The following is an 11,510-nucleotide window of genomic DNA, read 5'->3' as shown; positions in this document are numbered from 1 at the left end:
TTTTTCTATAAGGTCTAATATTAATGTATCCTCTTTGGATAACATATTACATGAACATTCTTCTTTGTTTTGTTCAGATTCAGATTGTTCTGTGGAGGACATAAAATAATCTTCATCTTCTATTTGTCTTATTAATGTAGTATCAGTGGAAGATTCAGACGAATTATCATCATATATTTGTAGTATATCATATAATTTATTTCTAATGGATTCTTCTAAGATTATTGTATCTATTTTCTTTTTAACTTTACATTGGCTTTTATAATGGCCAACTTTTCCGCATTTATAACATACAGGTAATTTCCTTTTACTTTTATGGTACTTGTATTTTGGAGAGAATCTTTTTATGAATTTTTCTTTTTTATATTTTTTATAAGATTTCTTATCCTTTTTCTTTGGCTTATATCTTTTCTTTTTATGAAATTTGTCTTTAAATTTCTCTATATGATATCCGAATTGTTCACAGAAGTCTCTTAATTCTTTTTTACCAGTCATTTTTTGTTTATCTAATTGTTTCCTTAATTTCATGTCTGTACATAGGGCTAATCCTTCTGCACATATTTCTGCAGATAATTCTCCTAATGTATAAACATAATATGGTATTATTCCTCCATTTTTATTTTTTAATCGAGTTTTTACCTTTTCTGCAAATAAATATGGTAATCCAGCAATAAATTTTTCTTTCCAATGGTCTTGCTGGCTATCCTCTCTACTTAATAGTCTGGAAAAGAAAACATCTTTGTACCATTTATAATGAGATAAGGTTGGACATCTTAAATTAGATAACAAATCTTCAGATCTGGCTTCAAGTAAGGCTGTACTCCCCACAAAATGAAGTGTGATGGTGTAAATGAGAGTATTAACATCATCACTTTCGGAATATAGAACGTCTTGATTATTGAACGTCTTGATTATTTTCATTCTTAACAGTCTATTGACGAGTATTATTCAAAATTTGTTGTTTTGTATTTTCAGGTAAGTGGAAATCCCACCAACCTCGAAGCCATCCTGTGAAACCACAGACAATGGCTTTGGCGACCTCTTGATCATGGTTGCCTACCATTTTGCATGAAGAGGCATACATGGTCATATGTTTCATATTGTCTAATATTTGTTGTTCAGATAATCCATCTATATTCCAATTTACTAATGATCTTCCTGAATAGGAAATATTTTGGGCTACCAAATCTTCTTCGAATTGTATATCAACAGGGGTAGGTCTATGATGATAGGGCCTAGCTGTTAAAGGTTTCCATGATTTTCCATATACTATTCTTTGAATATTATTATTATCTTGATCATGACTATTTTCCGTAAAAGCTTCTTCTATATTTTCTATTGTGTTAGCAATTATGGGTGTCTCTTCTTGTAAGGTTAATGTAGATGATTCAGGGATTTCTGTACTAATTTTTTCTTTTTCTTTGTCCTGAATTTTTAAAGTTTTTTCTTTAATTTCTAATTTAGATAATTTTGATATTAATTGGTCCATTAGGGTTTTATTATCTTCTCCAAAATTAACTCTTTCTTTATCAAGTGATGGAGGTGGTTTAAATAAAACATTTTTGGTTTCTTTTATAAGTATAGGTTTTAGCATATTTTCAATTCTGGATGCCTGTCTTTCTAAAGATTGCATATATAAATTTGTATAGTTATTTTGTTCTATTACATGTGGAATTAATTCAGCTTTATGTACTATTTCTCCTGTAGTCATTTTATATGGTGTAGCTTTTGTTTTTAATTTTAATTCTGGTTTTGATCCTTTTATAACAATACTTTTTTCAGGACGGTGAATACTTGTCATTGTATTTCCGTCAGTTGTTTCATATGAAGCATATTGACTTTGTATTGTATTTATTTCAAAATTAGGAATATGTATTTTTCTTTCTCTACATATTTCTTTTAACCATACAAAAAATCCTTTATTATATTGTTCTCTTTTTCGTGCCTTATTGTACTTTATATGAAATAATTCTACTAATCTAGGTTGAAAATGTTGTTTATACCAAGTTCTTATTTCCTTATTTTCTTCAGATAAGTAATCTTGTTCTATAATTTGTTTACTAAGTCGTTTTTCTTCTGTAAGAGTTAAGACTTGAAAATCCATTTCTGAGTCAGTTATTTCTGGTTTAGATTTTTGTATTGACCTATATTGTGGGATAACAACGTTTTCTCTTATCCTATATAAACTTTCTAATTTTGGATTTATAAAAGAAGTACAAATTCTTGGTAATTCTATTATAAGTTTAGTGGATGATTTTAGTTCAAAATCATCTTTACTGTTATATCTTCTATTGTTGGTAAATTGAATTTCTATTTTACCATTAGGATTTTCTAAAATTCTTTCTGGAATATTGTTTATTATTGGGGTTTGGTATTGATGATTTTCATTGTAGATTGACCATGATTCAGGTAGGGTAATTTCTGACCATTCTATGGTTTTTGGTATAATAGTATTAGATTTTTCAATATTGCTTTGGAAAAATATTGTTTTTCCTCTTGTATCATGTTGTAAAACATTGGGGCACAATGTGGTCATAACTTTGTAATATATTCTATATACTATGGCTAAATTCTGAGATCCTGGGATCATATCGAATCCTTGGATTTTCAGGTTTAGGGTTAATACCTTAAGAATATTTGGATCTTTTAATGATATAGAATAATTTGAGAAGCAATTAAAGTATATTGGACCACTACATAGACTAGATTCTACCATGCCCAATAAGGAATCATTAAACTTATTATGTCTAGTATCTCTTAAACGTACTAATATTGAATTATTAAGTCTTAACCTAGTTAATGGTTTAATAGCTACTTGTATTAAACCTATATGAAGATAATTATAACTTTTATCATTATGAGATTATATTATTTTATTAGTTAATAACTTAAAGTCTTCCTGGGTACATGTTACTGATAAAGTTTGTTCTACGATTTTTATAGCATAACCTACTTTGAAGTTGAAAGATCATTTCTTATATATATCACTTATAGGGACTTTAGGTATATTCCAGTTCTGTATTTGTTTTTCGATATTGTCTATCACTATCTCTTCTTTATTTTTTATCCTTAGAGTATTACTAGTTTGGGGTAATGCTTTATTTGATAGATTCCTAATGAAATTCTCCATTATTAGGTTGCGGATGAGTACTCTTAGCTATCTCTTACGTCTTTTTGACCTCGGCGGCTCTCCTGGCCTTAACGGTCTTTTGACTGGATGCTTTCTCGCATCAACTCTCGGACCAACTTTCTCTAATGAAGGAATTTAATTAGGTTTCTCTCTCCTAAAGTATTACTCTTAGTAGCAATATTCTTTGGATACCATTTGAAGAAGACAGTGGTGTGGTCCTGATACCAATTCTAACAAAGATCTACCATTTGAACTAGATTTAAACATTCTAATAATATTTTTATACTATCAATCTTAGATAACTGAAATAGAGACTTAATACTATAATAATTATGAGAGATACAGGAGTAATATCAATAGTAATCCATGTATTATAAGTAGTTTGATATATTTTTATGCTACATACAACACGTATTATCATAACAACTGTAAACTGTTAACTGTTATAAAGACTTAAACAATTTTTATAAACTGTTACAGACTGAAGCAAACTTGAAACAAACTTGAAATAAACTAACAGACTGTTACAGACTTAAGCAAACTTGAAACAAACTTGAAATAAACTAACAGACTGTTACAGACTTGAGCAAACTTGAAACAAACTGTATGAGAATAGAGAATACTTACAGTACACACAAACAATAACAGCAGAAATCCTTCCACTCTGGTAGAAAGTGACATGGTAATATAGAGTGGTTACAATCACACATATATATTAGTTTTTACAAGGGGAAAAAGAGGAAAGAAGAAAGAGGAAAGTCGGAGTTCTTCCAGGGAATGCTATGAGGATCAGGGAAATGCTCGCTTTCGCTCTCCCTTCGATTGGAATGGTTCCTTCCATTTATAGAAGAGAAAAGCCTTGGAGGATGCCACCTGGTTTATGATGAAGGAATCTTTCTTTCTTGAGAAAAGATGGCTTGATGGGATGCTGAAGGCTAGATGGATGAAAAGTAGTTGGCCTTTATTTGAGAATCTTTCCGTAGAAGCTTGATGAGACGGGTGACTTCTGTCTTTTAGTACAGGTGGTATTTTGTTGATGTTTGATGAGATGGCTTTTTGACTTTGTTGGTGGTGTTTTACAGGTGGCATTTGTCGTTTAGTACAAGTGGTGGCTGTCTCATTCGATAGTGGCTGTCACATCAGATAATGGCTGTCGCATCAGTTATCTTTTAGTCCCGTCTGGTTTTTCTATAAGTTGCTTTTGTCACATCTTCCTTTGTCAGTCTTGCTTTAGTCATATCTATATTGCTTTTCTTGGTTTTTGTCATATCACAAATATTATTGAAGGCATGTACATCTTGGTTTGATTGGTTAATACAGGGTATGTTTCTGGGACATTCCATGTCCTGACGGGTCTGGTGAGTCAGGTGGTACTTCGATTTCGGGAGTGTTGGGTGTGCCGGATGCATCATGAATTTGGGCAGTTTCTACCTCTTCTTCAAATATTTTCATTAATTGTTTTTCTAGCTCCTCCTTGGTGGCTCTAGAATTTTACTTTTTCATTATGGTAATATATTCTGCCAAGCTATTTGGGTTGGAGTATGAATGAGAGCCATATGCTAATGGGATTTGTTTGAGCTGTATATTGCCTGGTTTAATATTATGGTAGACAAAGACGTCCCACCATTTTATGGCAAATTTTTGGCCTAAACATGTCATATATTCAAAATTATTTGTATTATTTGGGGATATCACAAAGTTCCATTTAACGATCCATGGTACTTGATACATAGTAATAAAATATAAGTGGTAATCTCTATTGGGATCACTCCCATTGAACTCAATAAAACAGTTTTGAGAGAGTTGCAGAGGTTCAGGAAGTATTTGGGTTAAAGATCCCCATGTTGCAAACCAGTTATGAAACCCGTTTAGAAATGGATTGTGTACTGGCATTCTAAACTTTAAGAACCAAGTGTGAGAATTATATGGGTTTTGAAGTGTCAGTATTTTATGCCAAGCATCAATGTAATCAGCATGTCTGTAATATTTATTTGGAAAATCTGGGGAATATAATCTCTTGGCTTTGGAAGGGTCTGATCCTCAATCTTCAAAGGATAATACTTTCCTTATTAGTAATTTTGAATATGCTATTATTTTCGAATTCTTTGATTATAATGTACCAAGGAAATAGACTCTGTTTCTAGCAAATTTATTTCGTACCATTCTCTTGTTTTGGTACCTACAGATGGACAAAGATTATTGCATAAGTAATACTTAGCAACATTATTTGGGTTGTCATTCACATGTCTGGATTCTATGATTGCATCAGCAACAAAATAAGTTTCAAGATATTGAGATTTGCTTGGTAAAGTTGGTTTCTTTGGTGTAGAGGTTTGGAAAACTGGAGCTGGAGGAGAAGCTGGAGGTTGGCATGAATAAGATGGATAATTGATATTTGGGGAATAGGAGATAGGACTATTACTAGGTGATAAAGCAGGTTCCATTCTTATTGGTGACTGGGTAATATTTACTGGAATGATATCCAGTGAAGTTTCCATAGGGGCTTTTCCCCTTTGTCCAAGAGTGGAAGTATTATTATTCTTATTCATATTTGCATAAAACAAAGTTAGTGGAAAAGACAAAGCTGGTGGATCAAAATGATCAGTGTTGCCCTCCCTGCAAAAATTCACGAGTAAGAAAATCAGGGAGATGGTTAGTAGTACCGTTTAAGTGCTCTATAGAAAAATCAAAAGATGATAAGATCGCCTGCCATCGAGAAAAAATTTGCTTAGAGACAAGATTTTGCACATCCTTAGTAAGGATATCATTTGAACTAGATTTAAATATTCTAATAATATTTTTATACTATCAATCTTAGATAACCGAAATAGAGACTTAATACTATAATAATTATGAGAGATACATGAGTAATATCAATAGTAATCCATGTATTATAAGTAGTTTGATATATTTTTATGCTACATACAACACGTATTATCATAACAACTGTAAACTGTTAACTGTTATAAAGACTTAAACAATTTTTACAAACTGTTACAGACTGAAGCAAACTTGAAAAAAACTTGAAATAAACTAACAGACTGTTACAGACTTAAGCAAACTTGAAACAAACTTGAAATAAACTAACAGACTATTACAGACTTAAGCAAACTTGAAACAAACTGTATGAGAATAGAGAATACTTACAGTACACAAAAACAATAACTTCAGAAATCCTTCCACTCTGGTGGAAAGTGACTTGGTAATACAGAGTGGATACAATCACACATAGATATTAGTTTTTGCAACGGGAAAGAGAGGAAAGAAGAAAGAGGAAAGTCGGAGTTCTTCCAGGGAATGCTCTGAGGATCAGGGAAATGCTCGCTTTCGCTCTCCCTTCGATTGGAATGGTTCCCTCCATTTATAGAAGGGAAAAGCCTTGGTGGACGCCACTTGGTTTATGATGAAGGAATCTTTCTTTATTGAGAAAAAATGGCTTGATGGGATGCTGGAGGTTGGATGGATGCCAAGTAGTTGGCTTTTATTTGGGAATCTTTCCGTAGAAGCCTGATGAAACGGGTGACTTCTGTCTTTTAGCACAGGTGGTATTTTGTTGATGCTTGATGAGATGGCTTCTTGACTTTGTCGGTGATGTTTTACAGGTGGCATTTGTCGTTTAGTACAAGTGGTGGTTGTCTCATCAGATAGTGGCTGTCACATCAGATAATGGCTGTCGCATCAGTTATCTTTTAGTCCCCTCTGTTTTTGCTTTAAGTTGCTTTTGTCACATCTTCCTTTATCTGCCATGCTTTAGTCATATCTATATTGCTTTTCTTGCTTTATATCACATATGCTTGCTTTTTGTCATATCACAAATACTATTGAAGGTATGTACATCTTGGTTTGATTAGTTAATACAGGGTATGTTTCTGGGACATTCCATGTCCTGATGGGTCTGGTGAGTCAGGTGGTACTTCTATTTCGAGAGTGCTGGGTGTGCCGGATGCATCATGAATGTGGGCAGTTTCTGCCTCTTCTTCAAATATTTTCATTAATTGTTTTTCTAGCTCCTCCTTGGTGGCTCTAGGATTTTGCTTTTTCATTATGGTAATATATTATGCCAAGCTATTTGTGTTGGAGTATGAATGAGAGCCATATGCTAATGGGATTTGTTTGAGCTGTATATTGCCTGGTTCAATATTATGGTAGACAAAGACGTCCCATCATTTTATGGCAATTTGTTTGCCTAAACATGGTATATATTCAAAATTATTTGTATTATTTGGGGATATCACAAAGTTCCATTTAACGATCCATGGTACTTGATACATAGCAATAATATATAAGTGGCAATCTATATTGGGATCATCCCATTGAGTTCAATAAAACGGTTTTGAGAGAGTTGCAAAGATTCATGAAGTATTTGGGTTAAAGATCCCCATGTTGCAAATCAGTTACGAAACCAGTTTGGAAATGGAGTGTTTACAGGCATTTTAAACTGTAAGAACTAAGTGTGAGAATTATATGGGTTTTGAAGTGTCAATATTTTATGCCAAGCATCAATGTAATCAGCATGTTTGTAATATTTATTTGAGAAATCTGGGGAATATAATCTCTTGGCTTTGGAAGGGTCTGATCCCTAATCTTCAAAGGATAATACTTTCCTTATTTGTAATTTTGAATATGTTATTATTTTTGAATTCTTTTGATTATAATGTACCAAGGAAATAGACTCTGTTTCTAGCAGAATCATTTCGTACCATTCTCTTGTTTTGGTACCTACAGATGGACAAAGATTATTGCATAAGTAATACTTAGCAACATTATTTGGGTTATCATTCACATGTCTGGATTATATGATTGCATCAGCAACAAAATAGGTTTCAAGATATGGAGATTTGCTGGGTAAAGTTGGTTTATTTGGTGTAGAGGTTTGGAAAACTGGAGCTGGAGGAGAAGTTGGAGGTTGGCTTGAATAAGCTGCATAATTGATATGTGGAAAATAAGAAATAGGACTATTACTAGGTGATAAAACAGGTTCCATTCTTATTGGTGACTGGGTAATATTTACTGGAATGACATCCAGTGAAGTTTCCATAGGGGCTTTTCCCTTTTGTTCAAGAGTGGAAGTATTATTATTCTTATTCATATTTGCATAAAACAAAGTTAGTGGAAAAGATATAGCTGGTGGATCAAAATGATCAGTGTTGCCCTCCCTGCAAAAATTCACGAGTAAGAAAATTAGGGAGATGGTTAGTAGTACCTTTTAAGTAATCTATAGAAAAATCAAAAGATGATAAGATCGCCTGCCATCGAGCAAAGATTTGCTTAGACACAAGATTTTGCATATCCTTAGTAAGGATATCGGTGGCGGCTTTGCAATCTGTTCTAATAAGAAAATGAGTATTAAGAATATCACTCTGGAATTTCGTAACACAATGCACTATGGAAAATATTTCTTTTTTCATAGTAGAATAATTTTGTTGAGTAGAATTCCAAGCTTTCGAAGTATAGCGGACTAATTGTTCATTAGAATTTATCCGTTGTTTTAAAATACCTCCTAGACCTAATTCAGAAGCATCACATTCTATAATTTTGAAAGCATTAGGATTGGCTAGATTTAAACAAAGTAATTCTTTGGCTTTAATTTTTATTTTCGTTATAGCTTGAGTATCTTCCTCTGTCCATTTGGGAGGATGCTTTTTGAGCTGTTCATATAATGATTTAGCATCTATGGCCAAATTATCATAAAATCTACTATATAATTTAAACATTCTAAAAATCTTTGTAATTCGGTTTGTCTAAATTGATATCAGGAAATTTATTAGCAATTTGAATAGATTTTTCGATTGGTATAATTGTACAATAATGAATATGATGACCTAAAAATCTTATTTTTGTTTGAAAAAAATTTATCTTTTTAGCAGATATTACTAAACCTGCATGTTTGATTGCTTGTATAAATGTATGGATATGTTTAAAATGTTTTTCTATAGTATTAGAGAAGACTAGAACATCATCAACGTATACTACCATAAATTTATAATATGGATTAAATACTTCATTCATTATTTTTTGAAATTCTGATGGAGCATTTTTTAGTCCGAATGGCATTACGTTCCATTCATATTGTCCAAATGGAACATTAAATGCAATTTTGTATTTATCTTCTTCTTTTATTTGTATTTGCCAATAACCAGATTTTAAATCAAATTTAGAAAAGAATTGGTATCAGAGCGACACCATTGTCTTCTTTAAATAGTATCCAAAGGATATTGCTACTAAGAGTAATACTTTAGGAGAGAGAAACCTAATTAAATTCCTTCATTAGAGAAAGTTGGTCCGAGAGTTGAGGCTAGAAAGCATCCAGTCAACAGACCGTTAAGGCCAGGAGAGCCGCTGAGGTCAAAAAGACGTAAGAGATAGCTAAGAGCACTCATCTGCAACCTAATAATGAATAATTTCATTAGGAATCTATCAAATAAAGCATTACCCCAAACTAGTAATACTTTAAGGATAAAAAATAAAGAAGAGATAGTGATAGACAATATCGAAAAACAAATACAGAACTGGAATATACCTAAAGTCCCTATAAGTGATATATATAAGAAAGGATCTTTCAACTTCAAAGTAGGTTATGCTATAAAAACCGTAGAACAAACTTTATCGATAACAAGTACCCAGGAAGACTTTCAGTTATTAACTAATAAAATAATACAATCTCAAAATGATAAAAGTTACAATTATCTTCATATAGGTTTAATACAAGTAGCTATTAAACATTTAACTAGGTTAGAACCAAATAATTCAATATTAGTATGTTTAAGAGATACTAGACATAATAAGTTTAATGATTCCTTATTAGGCATGGTAGAATCTAGTCTATGTAGTGGTCCAGTATACTTTAATTGCATCCAAAATTATTCTATATCATTAAAAAATTCAAATATTCTTAAGGTATTAACCTTAAACCTGAAAACCTAAGGATTTGATATGATCTCAGGATCTCAGAATTTAGCCATAGTATATAGAATATATTACAAAGTTATGACCACATTATGCCCCAATGTTTTACAACATGATACAAGAGGAAAAACAATATTTTTCCAAACCAATATTGAAAAATCTAATCCTATTATACCAAAAACCATAGAATGGTCAGAAATTACCCTACCTGAATCATGGTCAATCTACAATGAAAATCATCAATACCAAGCCCCAATAATAAACAATGTTCCAGAAAGAATTTTAGAAAATCCTAATGGTAAAATAGAAATTCAATTTACCAACAATAGATGATATAACAGTAAAGATGATTTTGAACTAAAATCATCCACTAAACCTATAATAGAATTACCAAGAAGTTCTACTTCTTCTATAAATCCAAAATTAGAAAGTTTATATCGGACAAGAGAAAACGTTGTTATCCCACAATATAGGTCAATACAAAAATCTGAACAAGAAATAACTGACTCAGAAATGGATTTTCAAGTCTTAACTCTTACAGAAAAAAATCGACTTAGTAAACAATTTATAGAACAAGATTACTTATGTGAAGAAAATAAGGAAATAAGAACTTGGTATAAAAAACATTTTCAACCTAGATTAGTAGAATTATTTCATATAGAATACAATAAGGCACGAAAAAGAGAATGATATAATAAAGGATTTTTTGTATGGTTAAAAGAAATATGTAGAGAGAGAAAAATACATATTCCTAATTTTGAAATAAATACAATACAAAGTCAATATGCTTCATATGAAACAACTGATGGAAATACAATGACAAGTATTCACTCTCTTGAAAAAAGTATTGTTATAAAAGGATCAAAACCAGAATTAAAATTAGAAACAAAAGCTACACCATATAAAATGACTACAGGAGAAATAATACATAAAGCTGAATTAATTCCACATGTAATAGAACGAAATAACAATAAAAATTTATATATGCAATCTTTAAGAAGACAGGCATCCAGAATTGAAAATATGCTAAAACCTATACTTATAAAAGAAACCAAAATTGTTTTATTTAAACCACCTCCATCACTTGATAAAGAAAGATTTAATTTTGGAGAAGATAATAAAACCCTAATGGATCAATTAATATCAAAATTATCTAAATTAGAAATTAAAGAAAAAACTTTAAAAATTCAGGACAAAGAAAAAGAAAAAATTACTACAGAAATCCCTGAATCATCTACATTAACCTTACAAGAAGAGACACCCATAATTGCTAACACAATAGAAAATATGGAAGAAGCTTTTATCGAAAATAGTCATGATCAAGATAATAATAATATTCAAAGAATAGTATATGGAAAATCATGGAAACCTTTAACAGCTAGGCCCTATCATCATAGACCTACCCCCTGTTGATATACAATTCAAAGAAGATTTGGTAGCCCAGAATATTTCCTATTCAGGAAGATCAATAGTA

This window comes from Amborella trichopoda, chromosome 7 (assembly GCF_054954075.1).
Source record: "Amborella trichopoda isolate Santa Cruz 75 chromosome 7, AtrichopodaSantaCruz75HAP2 v2.0, whole genome shotgun sequence".
NCBI classification, from domain to species: Eukaryota; Viridiplantae; Streptophyta; class Magnoliopsida; order Amborellales; family Amborellaceae; genus Amborella; species Amborella trichopoda.
The sequence above is the reverse complement of the archived record's forward strand: the minus strand, read 5'-3'. Positions refer to the sequence as shown.